The 15,848-nt window shown below is 55.7% G+C and overlaps 1 long non-coding RNA gene and 1 pseudogene across 1 annotated transcript; one reads left to right on the top strand and one right to left on the bottom strand.

Annotated features, from left to right (window-relative positions):
• LOC101953143 (cAMP-dependent protein kinase catalytic subunit alpha-like) overlaps positions 1–12,662 on the bottom strand; it is a 28,215-nt pseudogene extending 15,553 nt beyond the window's left edge.
• LOC135977016 (uncharacterized) lies at positions 8,443–15,625 on the top strand. The gene is made up of 2 exons (XR_010594322.1): positions 8,443–8,613; positions 12,650–15,625. It is a non-coding gene; the product is annotated as an uncharacterized LOC135977016 (long non-coding RNA).
• Positions 15,626–15,848: the final 223 nt, after the last annotated feature.

Here is a 15,848-nt window from a genome sequence, read left to right as displayed (position 1 = left end):
TTTGTCTCCTACTCTCTCCAGATTATTTATAGAAACAGGCTTGGCTCACCAGCCACTGTCTCCCGCCATCGAGCCCACCCTCGGGGAAGAAAGCAGGGCCTTTAAAAAGTTTTGTCAAACTAGCCCCCCTCCCCCAAATAGGGGGAAAATGGTGTTACATTTTGTAACCCCGGCCTTCGTACAACACAGTTGTTTTTCATAGGGACTTGGCCCTGATCCTGCAACAGGCTTTCAAAAACAAGGCTATTCTGTTCTCGCTAGGTTCTTATTCTGCTCTTATCAGCCCAGTATCTGAATGCCTTCCAGTCGTGCATTAAGCAATGTGACTGCACATCTGTCACGTGGTTTGTTCTCTCATCTTCTCCCTGGAAGGAGAAGTGGGGTGTCTTGTTGTTTGAGAGGTTCTGGTAGGTCAAAGAAAGGTGTCTGGATTTGAGATGGTCCCTGGTTCATGTGGCAGGTAGTTCCACAGTCTATAACCAGACCCTGCACAGATGAACTTCATCATGGAAGTAGGTGCCATTGTACCAAGGAAAAAACAGTTACCTACCTTCTGTAACTATTGTTCTTCGAGATGTGCTGTTCACGTCCATTATACATTAGGTGTGTGTGCATCGCGTGCACAGACGTCGGAAACTTTTTCCCTCAGCGGCTCCCGTCGAGCCGGCAGGGGCGGCTCCCTCCCGCCAGAGTGGCGCCCTGCTCTAGCGTATATATAACCCTGGGGGCCCGACCCTCCCTCGGTTCCTTCTTGCCGGTGACTCTGACAGAGGGGAAGGAGGGTGGGAAGTGTAATGGACGTGAACAACACATCTCGAAGAACAACAGTTACAGAAGGTAGGTAACCGTTTTTTCCTTCGAGTGATTGTTCACGTCCATTACACATTAGGTGACTCACAAGCTTACCATTGGAGGAGGATAGGAGTCAAGGAACAATTGATTGAAGCACAGCCCTGCCAACCACCGCATCCTCTTTGACCAGGTGCCCGCTTTACAGATTTCCTGGAGTGGAACCTGCGCCAAGAAAGCCGCCGAGGATGCTTGGGCCCTAGTCGAGTGAGCCCTGATCGCCGGGGCTGGTATGTTGGCGAGCTCATAGCATGCGTGGATGCAAAGCACAATCCATGCTGACAAGCGTTGAGCCGAGATAGGCTGGCCTTTCATTCTCTCCGCAATGGCAATGAACAGTTGTGTTGACTTGCGGAATGGCCTGGTCCATTCCAGATAGAATGCCAAGGCTCTACGGACATCGAGGGTATGCAGCCTGCGGTGGCTTGGGTCCGTATGGGGCTTGGGGAAGAACACCGGTAAACAAACGTCCTGCCCCATATGAAATTGTGTGACCGCCTTAGGAAGGAATTTGGGGTGTGGCCTCAGTTGCACCTTATCCTTATAAAAAAACTGTAGGGGGTTCCGAAGTGAGGGCTCTCAATTCCGATACCCTCCTAGCCGATATGATGGCCACTAGAAACACTACCTTCCATGAGAGGTGCATGAGGGAGCAAGAGGCTAGGGGTTCAAAGGGCGGTCCCATGAGTTTAGTTAGGACCAGATTAAGGTTCCATGCAGGGACCGGCGGGTGCGAGTAGGGAAACACCCTCTCCAGCCCCTTGAGAAATCGAATTACTGTGGGGTTGGAGAATACCAAAAACCCCAACTCTCCCGGGTGGAACGCCGATATGGCAGCCAGATGCACTTTAATTGAGGCGGGGGCGAGCCCTTGATGCTTGAAGTGCAGCAAGTAGTCCAGTATTGATGGGATGGAGGCCCGGAGAGGCTGTATGAGATTATGCTCGCACCAGAGAGAGAGAGAATCTCTTCTATTTGGCAAGGTAGGTCGCTCTTGTGGAGGGCTTCCTACTACCAAGAAGAATTTGCTGGATCTGCTGGGAGCACCTATGCTCCGTATCGTTTAGCCAGAGAGATACTATGCCGTGAGATGTAGCGATGGTAGGTTCGGGTGGAGTAGGCGACCCCGGTCCTGCGTGACGAGGTCGCGATGGAGGGGTAGGGTAATTGGGGCAGTCAAGGACAGTTCCAGCAGGGTCGTGAACCAATGCTGGCGTGGCCACGCCGGTGCGATGAGGATGACTGTTGCCTTGTCTCTGCGGGTCTTGAGCAGGACCCTGTGGATGAGCGGGAATGGTGGGAAGGCATAACTCAGGCTCCCGCCCCACTGAATAGTGAAGGCATCTGCCAGTGAGCCCGGGCTGAGGTTCTGGAATGAACAAAACTGAGGGCATTGGCTGTTTTCCTTGGTGGCGAAGAGATCCACCTGGGGAAACCCCCACCTCTGGAAGATTGAATGCAGGATGTCCTTTCTCAGCGTCCATTCGTGTATGTGGTACGACCTGCTGAGGTGGTCTGCTAACCCGTTTTGGACCCCTGGGAGATATGCTGCCAGTAGTTGGACTGAATGGGCTATACAGAAGTCCCATAGGAGGAGCGCCTCGTGACAGAGGGGAGAGGATCGGGACCCGCCCTGCTTGTTTATGTAGAACATGGCGGTAGTGTTGTCCGTCAGAACTGACACGCTGTGGCCTTCTATGGTAGCGTGAAAGGTATGGCAGGCGAGGCGAACTGCCCTCAACTCCTTCAAATTGATGTGGAGCAACTTTTCTTCCCTGGACCATAAGCCCTGGGTCTGCAGGTCCCCTAGGTGCGCCCCCCAGCCCAGGTCCAACGCATCTGTCACTAACGTCAGGGTGGGTTGTGGTGTGGTGAAAGGGACCCCTTCGCAAACTTGCTGCTGATTGAGCCACCAGTGGAGGGAGTTCGACACCCAAGCTGGGATTGTCACTACTAGGTCCAAGAGGTCTCTATTGGGGCGATACGATTGGGCTAGCCACAACTGTAACGGTCTGAGTCTTAGACGGGCATGTCTGACTATGTGTGTGCAAGCCGCCATGTGCCCCAGGAGTTGAATACAGCATCTGGCCGTGGGAAATTGTTAGATGGAGCTTATGACCCTTTGAATGGCCAGGAATCTGGAAGACTTGCCCGTGCCATCACCGAGTCCAGGACTGCTCCTATGAAATCCAGTCTCTGCGTGGGGATCAGTGAGGACTTGGGTACATTGACCAGTAAACCGAGCTTGCAGAACACCTGTAACGCCAGTGCCACGTGGGAGCGGACCTCGTCCTCTGACCTGCCCGTGAGGAGCCAGTCGTCCAAGTACGGGTATACCCGCATCTTTCTTTTTCGAAGAAAGGCTGCCACCACGGACATGCATTTCGTGAACACTTGCGGGGCCATTGCTAGGCCGAAGGATAAGACCGCAAATTGGAAATGGTGTTGGTTGATGGTGAAGCGCAGGAACCGCCGGTGGGCAGGGCGAATGGCGATGTGAAAGTACGCATCTTTCATATCGAGGGCAGCATACCAATCCCCCGGATCCAGGGATGGGATAATTGCGCCAAGGGAGACCATACGAAAACGTGCCTTGACCAAAAATTTGTTTAGTTTGCGGAGGTCCAAGATAGGACGGAGGCCCCCTTTTGCTTTGGGAATAAGGAAATATCTGGAGTAAAACCCTTTCCCCCTTAGGTCCGGAGGGACCTCTTACACTGCTCCTACTTTGAGGAGGGCCCGCACCTCCTGCATAAGGAGTTGCTCATGAGAGGGGTCCCTGAAGAGGGACGGGGATAGGGGGTGGGAGGGAGAGGGCGAGGAGAACTGAAGGGTGTATCCCGCCTCCACCGTGCGAAGGACCCAGCGGTCCGATGTTATACAAGACCAAGCACGGTAAAAATGGGACAAGCGATCCCTGAAACGTAGGGGAGGATCCGGTATAAGGGTTGGTACGCTGTCCTCGATTGCAGCTTCAAAACCCTTGCTTATTTCCCGGCTGCGGCTTGCCTTGGCCTTGGCTTTGGCCCTGGTTAGGCGTTTTGTTCCGTCTACACCTGTTATCCCTGCCCCTTCTGCGGTATGGTTCCTGTCTAGGACGAGGGTGGTATTGCCTCTGCGGTGGTTGGGGCTTAAAGGGTTTCCTCTGGGTCACTGGGGTGTGCATTCCCAATGACTTGAGGGTTGCTCGAGAGTCTTTGAGGCTATGTAATCTGGCATCCGTCTGGTCTGAGAACAAGCCTGACCCCTCGAACGGGAGGTCTTGCAAGGTGTTTTTCATCTCTGGGGGAAAGCCGGAAGCCTGTAGCCATGCTGAGTGCCTCATCACCACTCCTGACACGATTGTCCTGGCAGCTGCGTCCGCGGAGTCAATAGAGACCTGCAGAGAGGATCTGGCTACTGCCTTCCCTTCATCCACTAAGGCAGCGAACTTGGGTTGTGAACCCTGGGGCAGGGAGTCCTTAAACTTGGAGACTGATGCCCAAGAATTGAAATTGTGTCTGTTCAGAATCGCTTGTTGGTTAGCGATCCTCAACTGGAGGCCCCTGGATGAGTAGACCTTCCTACCAAATAAGTCCAAGCACTTTGCCCCCTTGGCCTTGGGGGCCGGGGCTTGCTGGCCATGCCACTCTCGTTCGTTGACCGCAGAAACGACCAGCGAACAGGGTGTTGGGTGAGAAAAGAGGAAGTCGAACCCCTTGGAGGGGGCGAAGTACTTCCTCTCTACGCCTTTCGCAGTTGGCGCACTGGAGGCTGGTGTTTGGAGGCTGGTGTTTGCCATACTGTCTTATAGTTAGACTGTACTGTTTCTATGAGCGGGTGTGCGATCCTGGAGGGGCCTTCCGGGCTTAGGATGTCAACCATGGGGTCCTCCTGCTCTACCATCTCCTCCGCCTGCAACCTCAGATTGAGGGCTACTCGGCAGAGCAGTTCCTGGTGCGCCCGATGGTTAATCGGGGGAGGGCCGGACACTGTCGTGCCCGCCACGGCTTCATCTGGTGAGGAGGAAGAGGTTAGGGTCTTCTGTGCGTCCTCCTCTTCCTGCAACTCCTCACCGACTGGGCGCTCCTCTGGGGTCTGTCCTATAGTGTGGGTCTGAGATGGTGCCGAGTTGGCTCTTTCTCGCTCCGGTGGTCTGGAAACCGTGGCCTCCTTGCGAGAGAAGGGGCGCCCCTGCGGGGAGCGGGACCGGTGTCCTGAGGGGCCAGATCTCGAGGTCCTGGATGGGGGGCCTTGCTGGTGGTAGGCCCAAGGGGTCCAGAACGGCCATTGTCCTGGATGGCCCCACTGTGGGTGCCAAGCGGCTTCGTGTTCCCTACCGGCCGGTGCCCTGTAGGTAAATCTGCTGGACTGGCCCGAGTCTGCCTCCGAAACCACAGACGGTGACCTGGATGGCCACGGTGGTGCCGTGGGACGGTGCTGGTCCGGGGTCGGAGAGTAGTACCTCCGTGACTGGGACTGGGAGTAGCGTCTTGCCGACCTGGACCTGGACCGGTACCGGTGACCTCGGGACCGGGAACGACTGCGAGTGGTCGGTCTTGGGGAATCGCGTGGCTGACACGTCCCGGTGCCTACTCGAGTAGGGCTGCTGGGTCGGTGCCGGGCGCTTATTGGGGCCTGACGGCTGTGCGGCCCTCTGCACCAAGGGTAGCCGGGAGTCCACCGAGGCGGAGCTCGACAGGGATCAGCGCTGTGAATGGTGCTGAGATGGTGACCGTGATGGGCGCACCATTGCCGGCTTGCCTCTGGATGGCAGTCTTGGCGGATTATCTTTGGCTTGGAGGGGGCCCTCAGCGGACAATTCGATGAGATCCTTTGCTGCCTTAAACGTGTCCGGGATGGAGGGCTGTTCCAAAAGCTCCTCCAGCCCTTCCTCCTCACTCCATATGCCTATCCCGGGGCTCGATGGGCCTTTCGGCGCTGGAGCCACTGGCACCGAGATCTGTCCCGGGGCTGCCATGCCCTTAGGCGCACTCGAGGTCTTCGCGGGCGCTACCCTCTTATGTGGGGAGCGTCCTCGGGCCTTGGGTTGGCCCTTCGATTTTGCCGGCGAAGATGACCGGTGCCGGGGGCGGTCCTGCTGTGTCGGTGCCGTAGGCTTAGGGTGCCCCGCCGGTGCCGGATCACGAACCGATGCCGGGGCACTCCGCACCTAAGTTGACGCCTGATGCATCGAAGTGGAGGGCTGTAATGCAGCCTCCATGAGCAGCTGCTTAAGGCGAAAGTCTCTCTCTTTCTTAGTCCTGGGCTTGAAGGCCTTACAGATCTTGCAGCGCTCTTTTTGGTGTGCTTCCCCCAGGCAACGGAGGCACGAGTCGTGGGGATCGTTTATCGGCATAGGCTTGTGGCACGTGGCACAAGCCTTGAAGCCTTGGGTGTGCGGCATCCCCGCCGCCCAGGGCCGGTGTCGGGATTGACCAAACACCTAAAACAAAGGAGCTTAACTACTACTAAAGAACTGATAACTGCTAAGAGTAACACTAACTACTAACGCTAAGGGACACTCTCAAGAGAGACAGAGTTGTTCCAACGCCAGTAAAAAGGAACTGAGGGAGGGTCGGTCCCGCAGGGTTATATATATGCTAGAGTGGGGCGCCGCTCTGGTGGGAGGGAGGGGACCCTGCCGGCCCGACGGGAGCCGCTGAGGGAAAAAGTTTCCGACGTCCGTGCACGTGACGTGTGCACACCTAATGTGTAATGGACGTGAACAATCACTCGAAGAAGAAGTAGAGTTGTCAGCCATTATCTTTCTGCCAAAGTCGTACGCTCATTTAGATCCCCCTTGGCGCAGGCCACGGAGTGCCTTGAAGATGGGGACCGAGAACTTGAACTTGCTTTGAAAGGCAGAGGCTCTGAGGTGAAGCATGAGGTTGGAAACTGCTACTCAGAAGCTGGTGTGCATTAGGTTTCTCTAATCACAAAAGTTAGGCCTAAAACTTGTCATGTCTCTTTAAGAGCAGTCTGCCCTCTGATTAGGAGACTCAGCTCTCTTCACCAAGGCAACAGACCAGCGTGCTTTGCCACCTGCGGGCGAGGAAAGAGGCGATCACAGGCAGCAAGGGGTTAATGCGAAGAAGCAGAGTCTCGGTTACCCAAGGTCAGAGAGGAGCCAGCTCTGTTTCAGATGGTTAAAACTCCTCTCAGCTAGAGTCCTGTGAGACCCCCCCCACAGCACCACCTAGCTGCAGCGGGTAAACAGAGCGCAAACCAGGAGGGTCAGCTTGTAGGGGGAGCGAGGGGGTTGCACATCTTTGTGACACAGATCGTAGGTGGGAATCAGGCTCCAGGTCGGCAGAGCAATTTATTCTAACTCCACAGCACTTTGAGATGCCAACTGGTTTCACGCAGGGGCTGCTGGCCTGGTTCCTAGTGGGAATTGCCCAGATTCCTAGTGCCAGTCCAGTAGCAGCCTCAGATGAGGAGGAAGCAGAGTCTGGCACCAGGGGCCCCTCACCCCAGCCACCGGGAGGGTCCCTCCAGGGCAGACAGCGCACGGATGGCAGACCTGCTGGGTTCTCGGCTGGGAGAGCCAGGGCTGCTGATCTAGTGTGAAATTAACCTAGGGCAACAATACAAAGCCTGGATGTCTGAGACAAAGAGGTGGGTGGGAATCAGCAGAGGGAGATTTGGTTGCTACTGGGCAGTGATTTATGAGGAGTCTGCTCACCTCCAGCCAGTCAATAGTTACTCCAGATCACAGCTGGATGGGCGGCTGTGGTGTAACTAACACACAGAGGGTCCGTCCCCTTTAACAGGCAGCAGCTAGCAAAGAAGGCAACACCCCCATAGGCCCCTCCTGACAGTTTCCAGACCCAGCATGGGTTTGCTAACTGCTGATGCTCCACCCAGGAGCTTCTGCAGCGGTGCCCACAAGGTGAAGCAGAGCAAACCCCTGATGCCTTGCCCGGTATCAGTGCCTTGCTCTGCTGGGTCAGAGAAGTGGGCAGAAGCAGCGTTAACCAGTGGATCAGACCCTGGCCTGGGAATCAGGAGACCTGGGTTCTAGACCTGGCTCTGACACTGACTTGCCATGAGACCCTGGAGAGGTCCCTTTGTGCCTCAGTTTCCCCATTCGTACACTGGAGATGATAGCACTGCCTCACAGGCAGGTTCTAAGGATAAATGCATTGACTGAGGTGCTCAGATGCTACAGTGATGGGCCCTCAGAAGTACCTTAGATCAAGAGAATAAACCCATGAGTCCAGGTTCCCAGCCCCTCTGCTCTAACCACTAGACCCCACTCCCCTCCCAGAGCCAGGGAGGAAAACCCAGGAGTCCCAACTCCTGGTGCTACCAAACTGTGGCACGTGGTCCTCCCTCACTAGGCTATCAAGAAGTCAAGGCTTCCCCCCCACGCCAGGCCCGCTTGATCTGGAGGCAGCGCTCGGAAGGCCGAGACAGCAGAGGGTTAAAGGTGCCAGAGAAGCTGCTGGCACCAGGTGCTTTACAATCTGCTATTTTAATCCTGGCTACCCTGCCAAGGCACTATTGTTACAATCTTGTTTGAACATCCAGCCCAGGGCCTGGGATTGGCGGGCGGGTCAGAGATAGCTCATCCCTGCATCCTCCCTCCCCTCCCCCGCCGAGCTATCCCAGAGCCCCCAGTACAGACGGCAGAGCCACTTAGCGTCGCGTGGGGACTTCCAAATCCCCCATGGGAATCCCACACACCCAAAACTATGGCCAGGGCCACCGAGTCGGGATGTGACCTTGACACAAGCGGCTGTGCAGTTAATTCAAGAGTACGAGCTGATCAACGTCCAGGTAACACTTGACAGGCTGCAAATAGGGAGGGGGGGGATAAAAGGAGGGAATGAGGGAAAGAAAGAGGGAGCATGAAAGAGGGAGGAAGTGAAAGTGGATGAGAAGGAAAGAGTGAGACAGGATGTCAGAGAGGAAGTGTAAGTGACACATGAGAGGGCACAAATCTGTCCCAGCAGCACAGGGAAGTAGCCATGACTATCGCACGGAGGGGAGCCAGTGGGTCCTTGTCCCACTCAGGGCAAAGAGATCCAAGCTCCCAGCCTCCCACCCACACCAAAGATCTGCAGCGATCAAGGACCAGGCGTTTGGCCTGCAGCTTCCCAGGCGCAGTGGGAGGAACGGGAGGTGCCACACACCAGGGACTGGCCTTTGGAATGGAGGGAGAGTGGGAATAGAGAGGGGAAGAAAGACAGAGAGGGAGTAATGAGGAAGAGAAGAATCCATAGACCCACTCCCTTCCCAGAGCTGGGGACAGAACCCAGGAGTCCTGACGCCCAGGCACCTGCTCTAACCATTAAACCAGTATGGAAGACTGGGAACCAGGACTCCTGGGTTCCATAGCCAGCGCCGCCCCCAATCCTGCGAGACTTTAGACACAGACCCCCCTCTGTGCGCATCAGTTCCCCCCCCCCCCCCCAATCACAAAACAAAGACAATCTCTCCCTTCAGAGGGGTTGTGTGTGTGGGGAGATTAGCTACCATCGAGAGCCAATGGAGCAGCACATGCCCCACAAACTGGTTTGGACCCCTGGTGCAGACCCTCAGCGAGGAGAGAAGTCACACTCGGCTTGGCGGGTTTAGCCCTCCTGACATAAGAGCTGCCATCTCCAGAGCCCACGTCCCACCCCGTGCCTCCACGGCACCACCATCAGCTCAGCATGGCAAGAGGCTCACGTGGCCGGCGCAACACGGCCGATGGCTCAGGACTGGCAGGAAGACGAGCCCCTTGACATCAAGCTGCTGCCAGCGGTGACTGGGAACCGAGAGCTCCTAAGGCCTCATCTGCTGGGTGAGCTTCCCCCTCATCTCGACCCTGCCCCAAAGGGAACCTTTCCGGGGGGGGAGCTGGGCAGACCAGACTCAATCCGTGGTCTCCCCACAGAAGCCACCACAAACTTCAATGGCGCCTGCATCACAGGAGACTCCCTCCACCCGCATCCCTAGTAGGACTCAGATGCTGCATCTCTTTTCCCCAGCACCGAATCACAGCAGCCCGACCCCCCGGGATCTGGGGCTGCACGTGGTCCTACCTACCCCCAGGGCTCCCATCCCAACTCACTCTGCTCATTCCAGGCGGCAGTGTGCTCGGACACATGGGCTGTCTTGCTGCGCGGCCCCCCAGTAGAAGATCCGCCCAGCCAGACTCTCCAGCTTCTGAAGCGGTGACATCTTAGCGCCTTTGTTCCTACTGGGGTTGGGGCAGGTCATTTCTGCTCCATGGCTCATGTTTCCCTTCATTTATTTATCTCCCTCTCTCCCCGGCCCTCACAACCAGAGTCGACGCGAAGCTTGGCCCCGATCCAGGAATCCTCCAGCCTTAGCCATTTCCCAGCAGCGGAGAAGACAGCAGGATCAGGTACTAGAGGAACGGCCCCAAGCCTCAGCAAAACTCCTCCACTCCCGACAGAGACAGGGGGCTTGAGCTGATTGCTCTTGACTTCTAACCGGGAGAGAGAATTTCCATCCAACAGCTCCCCCGCCCTGCAGCAGCCTCAGAGCGTGGCTGTCAACTCAGAGACCGGCGCGCGACTCTTCAGGGCCGGCCAGTCACATCCATGCACACTCCTCCCCGCCTCGAGCGAGAGGCAGGGAAGATCCAGGGACTTGGAAACAGTTTCTTCTATCCCACATCTGTCCGGAGAGCTGGCTTCCCTGGTGAAGGGAATGGAGCTGGAGTAGGGGAGTCTAGTCACTTACGCAGCCAGCCAAGTCAGTTTCACTTCCTGGAGGGTGAGGGGAGGACAGATTCTGCTTCAGAGCTGATGGGACGGGTTTGCCAGAACAATAGCCAGTGACAAGGGGAAAATACCCACACAGCAGGGCTTAAAACAGCGCCCTGGCTCTCCGCTCCTCTCAAATCCTTTGGCCGAAAGCAGTGGGAGAGGCTCCCTCTGGCTTCACTACCGATCCTGCATGCATTGGCGGACAGACCCCTGGAAAAAACACCATTCTACAAGTACAGTGCCCCCCCGGGCCAAGCCATTAGGGCTGCAAAGGAAATCGGGGGGTGGGCTTGTGGCTCACGTGATGCCTGAGTCAGAGGGGTGCAGGTCCTTAAATCCACTGCTGGGGGCTCTGCTCGCAGAGACGAACAGCAGGGGGTTGCAGCGCATCAAGGGGGCTCTCCAAGCGGCGTTCAAAGAGACCCACATTCGGAAACCCTCGGCAGCACTCTGCAGCAGCACCCCAGGGAGGAGATCTCGAAGCATCACGGGGCTTGACTCTCGTGTCGTGCAGTTCCAGGTGGTACTGACCGCCAGCAGGGGAGGGACCCAGGACTCGTCTCCTGGAGATTTCTTTACTTTACCAAACAAGCGCTGCTGCGCTCCTTGACCTTGGGAGCAGGAAGCCACTTTCAGCAGAAGCCAGAGAGAGCCGGATAGCGCTCTGGGGGAGAAGCAAGAGGGTGGGATGGGGAAGGAGGAGGCCCTTCCTTGCGAGTCTCAATTTCCAAACAGCCGGGGTCTGCAGAGACCGGGACTCCACAGGCAGGAGGGAATCCAGAAAGGAAATTGCTCACTGTGGGTGCAACGGAAGAGGGGGGCTACTGTGTCAGCCCCCCAAAGGCATGGAGAAGGTAATGGACCAGCCGGCTGAACAAGTTCACCCAGAGGAAGAGCTGGATCCAGAACCGGAAGTCAAAATCTGAGCCTTCCTCAATCCCACGAAGGTCGCTGGGTCTGAGCTCCATGCCGCCACCCCCGGTGACGCAGACTTCGGCTCCTGGCTGCCGGGATCCTGACTCAGGCTACCCTCCTTAACTACGCCACCCGAGGCTCACCCATGGCTGCACGGCTTCCAACCAGACCTCCAGGACCCTTTGCTGGGGGGAGAAACGGGACGGGGGATGGGACCGGACCAGGCGCGGGGGGAGAAATGTCTGGACAGTAGCAGGGTGGGAAGCAGCCAGTTTCACTCCTGTCCCTTCCCAGGCTCAGGGCTCAGCCTGCTCCGGTGAGGAGCGCGCTAGGTATTGTTTCAGCAAGCGCCCCATGGGAGCAGCCTCAAAGGGGGAGGGAGAGCCAGGGCTGGGCACGCCGCTAGGTTCACATGAAGCCCTTAAAGGCATCGGCTCCCTGCTCCACATCTGCTCTCAGCTGCTCCATCAGCCGCCGCAGACCAGCGCTCCCCGGGAATCTCAGCACATGGGCCCATGCAGCAGGACAGGAGGGTGGAATCCCATGAAACCTGGCCTGGCAGCTCCCTCATCTCAGGAGGGGTGTGTGTGCGCGTGTGTGTGTGATCTACAGCATCTCTAGGGCAGCAGATCAAACCCAGTCCAATGTGAAATTAATTTGGCAGGTCTCAATCCAACTCCCAGAGGGAGAGACCTCCCCGTCACAGAATCATCCCAGGACTCCTGGGTTCATTCTCATCATTAGACCATGCTGCATCCCCAAGCCAGGACTAGAACCCAGGAGTCCTGACTCCCAGCCCCCGTTCTAAACACACACACACACACACACACACGCCCCATCCCAGCCCCCACTCACTGCATAAGAGGAAAGGCCATGTTACTGCTCCTATCCCTTTTGAAGAGAGAGGCTGGTAAGGGCAGATTAGTTTCTGGGCTCCCATTCCAGCCCCTTTCAGGCCTTACCGTCATGGGATTGGGGGTGGGGTCTCCCCACACAGTTCCCACATGGGAGGGAGATGGTTTTGTGATGGGGAGGCCCCTCCCTTGGGGAATTGGACTGACACCTGTCAAACACCTTTCACATTGCAGTGGGTTGGAGTGGGGCTACTAGGAGTCAGGACTCTCGGATTGGGGGGCTGAGTCTGATCTTACCGGCTCATCTGGTCTTTGTCAATACAGCCAGTTGGGGGCAGCTGAGGTCAGTGCTGCTCACGCGTGCAACAGGATCGGCTTCTTTGAGCTGTGCCTGGGTGAACGGAAGCCTTGACGTTGACCAGCCAACGAGAGCAGATCAGCTAAACTGCTGGGCGGGAAGGTCTGCACCAGCTGCTGCACGTTCAGCACCCCGGGGGTGGGTCTTGAGACAGCCCCTCCCATCTGGGACCTGTGCTGGAGCTTCACCCCTCCCTCGCCCCCCCATCACTATAAGGCCTAAAAGGGGGTTGATTGGAAGCCACTCTCCATGGAAGGGACTGGAGCAGGCCATCAGTGCCCTTCCTCCAGAGCTGGAGCTTAAACCCCTTTCCATGTAACCCGGGGTGCTCAGGGTGTTCAGGTCAGAACAATTCCATTGCCAGCCCTGTCTGAAGGCACCAGCAGAGGGAATTAACTGGCTGATCGGGGTGGGGGTAACTGAGTCCACACTCCCGAGGGGCTGCCCCCCTCCACGTGCCAATCCGACAGGCTGGCGAGAGCGGCGCCCAAAGGGTTAACTTTGTGCAGGTGCAGCTTTGGCAGGACCAGGGGAATTTTCTGCCATCTCAGGTGGTGGGTCCCGCAGGTGCAGCACGAAAGGTTTACAATATTCCAGCGTGATCATTAAAAATCATCCACCTGCAGCCAACAACGAGCAGCAGCAGGAGGGACAAACGGACCCAGCAGATGGCATTTTGCCCTCCTCAGCAATCAGAGCACCATGGCCCAGCCACAGATGGTGACCTCAGGGCAGTCAGCCTCATAGTGCAGCACCAGTGAGAGCCCCACTTGGTACACCCGGTCTAACCAGGGGCTTGTCTGCTCTGGCAGCCTGAAGCTCATTAGTCGTTCATTTCAGCAGTGGAATCCCTGCTTCACCCCAGAAGTGGGCGCATCAGGGAAATGTTGAATGCTCATTGCCTGAACAGCCCTGTGTACCCAAGGAGGCACCACTGGGAGCACAGGCCATTTAACCCAGACAGGTTCATTTTGGCCTAGCAGGCAAGCCACCCCGCTTTAGAAGCCACCGCAGGGACTCATGATCTTTGAACAACTGAGGCCCACCCAAGCAGTTGCAAGTGGAGAATATACACATCTTGCCCCCCTTAACCCTGCTTCTGCTCCCCCAACAGCAACCAGCTGGGTCTGTGAACACGCAGGGAGAAGGGAAGTTGTAACACACCAAGGGGAGGGGGGGGGCGGGCAAGAGACAGCATGAAATATAGATCTAGGCTCTGCACAGAACCCTCCACTCCCTTCGTTACAGCCAACTTTCTGTCACCATTTACCAGGGGCTGGGGCAGATTCTCCAGCACAGGCAATTTTCAAAACAAACGTGGATGCTTTTCTAAGAGATCTGCTCTAAGTCAAACAGGCAAGTCCTATGGCCTGTGCCATGCTGGAAGTCAGACTAGCACAGTGGTTTTCAACCTTTTTTATCTGCAGAACCCTAAACAATTTCAAATGGAGGTGCAGACCCCTTGGAAATCTTAGACACTGTCGTCAGACCCCCAGGAGTCTGCCGACTACAGGCTGAAAACCACCGGACGAAACGAATACGGTGGTCTCTGCTGGCTTTGGAATCTCTTGACAGACGGCCTTGTGGTAAAGGCAGGGGACTGGGATTCGGGGGATTTGGGTTCCATTCACAGTTTGGACACTGACTTCCCCTCAGCTCCCTGTCTATACAATGGGGCTATGAATCCCTCCATTGTCTGTCTGCTCTCTTTAGATTCAAAGCTCTTTAGGGCAGAGACTCTTTGTAGGTGTCTGAGGGCCTCTGATTGAGTCATCACGTGCTACTATAATACAAACCCATCCAATTCTTAACCAGGTAAAGACTAACCAGAAGGAACGCAGGAGCTTCTGTTCTTCCTGTCTCATCCCACAAGAGCGAAGGGACACTCAAATAGAATTAAAAGGTAGGGAATTCAAAACCAATAAGAGGAAACACTTTTCAATTAGCCTGTGGAACTCACCACCACATGAAGTTGAGACCAAAACCAGCCTGGACAGTCACGTAGATAAAGACTATCCAGGGCTAGAATTTAAATTACAACAATAATTCTGGAATGGATATTAAACCTTGTGCTTCAGAGTTTAAGCTGAACTACTAGACATCAGGATGAGACTTATGGCGGTGGAAAGTAACCCGCCCCACCCCCAACTGTTACTGTGGGGTCTTTACCCTTCCTCTGCAGCCTCTACTGCTGATGCTACATGGACCTCAGGGCTGACCCAGTCTGGCAATTGCTACATTCAGGTTATTTTTCCACGTTGGCTGTCGCTGCCCCGGGACATTAGGGGATCATGAAGGAGAAGCTGCTTGATGGGATGGCACAATGGGAACAGAGGGCCCATGGGAATCTCCTCAACCCCACACTATCAAAAGTCTGAGGTAACACCGAGCTCTTTAATTAGCACTTTTCATCCGCAGCTCTCAAAGTGCTTCATAAAGGAGGCTCAGTATCACAAGCCCCATTTTACAGATGGGGAAACTGAGGCACGGGGAAGGGACTTGCCAAAGGTCATAACTGGGAATAGAACCCAAGTCTCCCAAGTCCCCTATGCACTAGGTGGCACTGCCTGCCAAAGCAGCTTGCAAGGTCACAATGCTGCACTGTTTGGTTTGCAGGGGAAGGTTTAAAAAACAAACTGTTCTCTTTGGAATTTCTTAATTTCTAGGGACTTTGGGGTATGTAACAGCCTTGTTTTACAGCCCCTAAATTCAAGGTCTAAATCAACCCCAGCCCTGTCTACACGGGGATATGCCCCCTCCTCTACCCCACCCAAAAAATTCTAACCAGTTTTAAAACCAGCTGGAGCCAGAGCATTGACCAGGCTCCGACAGCTCCAACCATCGGTTAAGGTGGGCCTGGGCCGTGCCAGGACTCCAGCCACTTTTCAGAACCAGTGAAAAGTTGGGGGGGGAGGGGGAATTTTCACTGGTCTTCAAATAAATCTCTCTAAAAATCTTTCCTTGCAGCGAGAAAATTCATAGGTGCACTGAGTTTAGCGATCCCTTCTGGCCTTAATGATCATCATCATTCTAGACTGACCTCCTGCAGAACCCAGGCCAGGGCGTTCCACCCAGTCACACCTGAATCCAGCCCAACAAATTGGAGTAGAATAAGAGCAGATCTTTTAGAAAGAAACATCTAGCCTGGATTTAAAGACTCCAAGT

This window comes from Chrysemys picta, chromosome 22, assembly GCF_011386835.1.
Source record: "Chrysemys picta bellii isolate R12L10 chromosome 22, ASM1138683v2, whole genome shotgun sequence".
In the NCBI taxonomy this organism is placed as follows: Eukaryota; Metazoa; Chordata; order Testudines; family Emydidae; genus Chrysemys; species Chrysemys picta.
The sequence above is the reverse complement of the archived record's forward strand: the minus strand, read 5'-3'. Positions and strand labels throughout refer to the sequence as shown.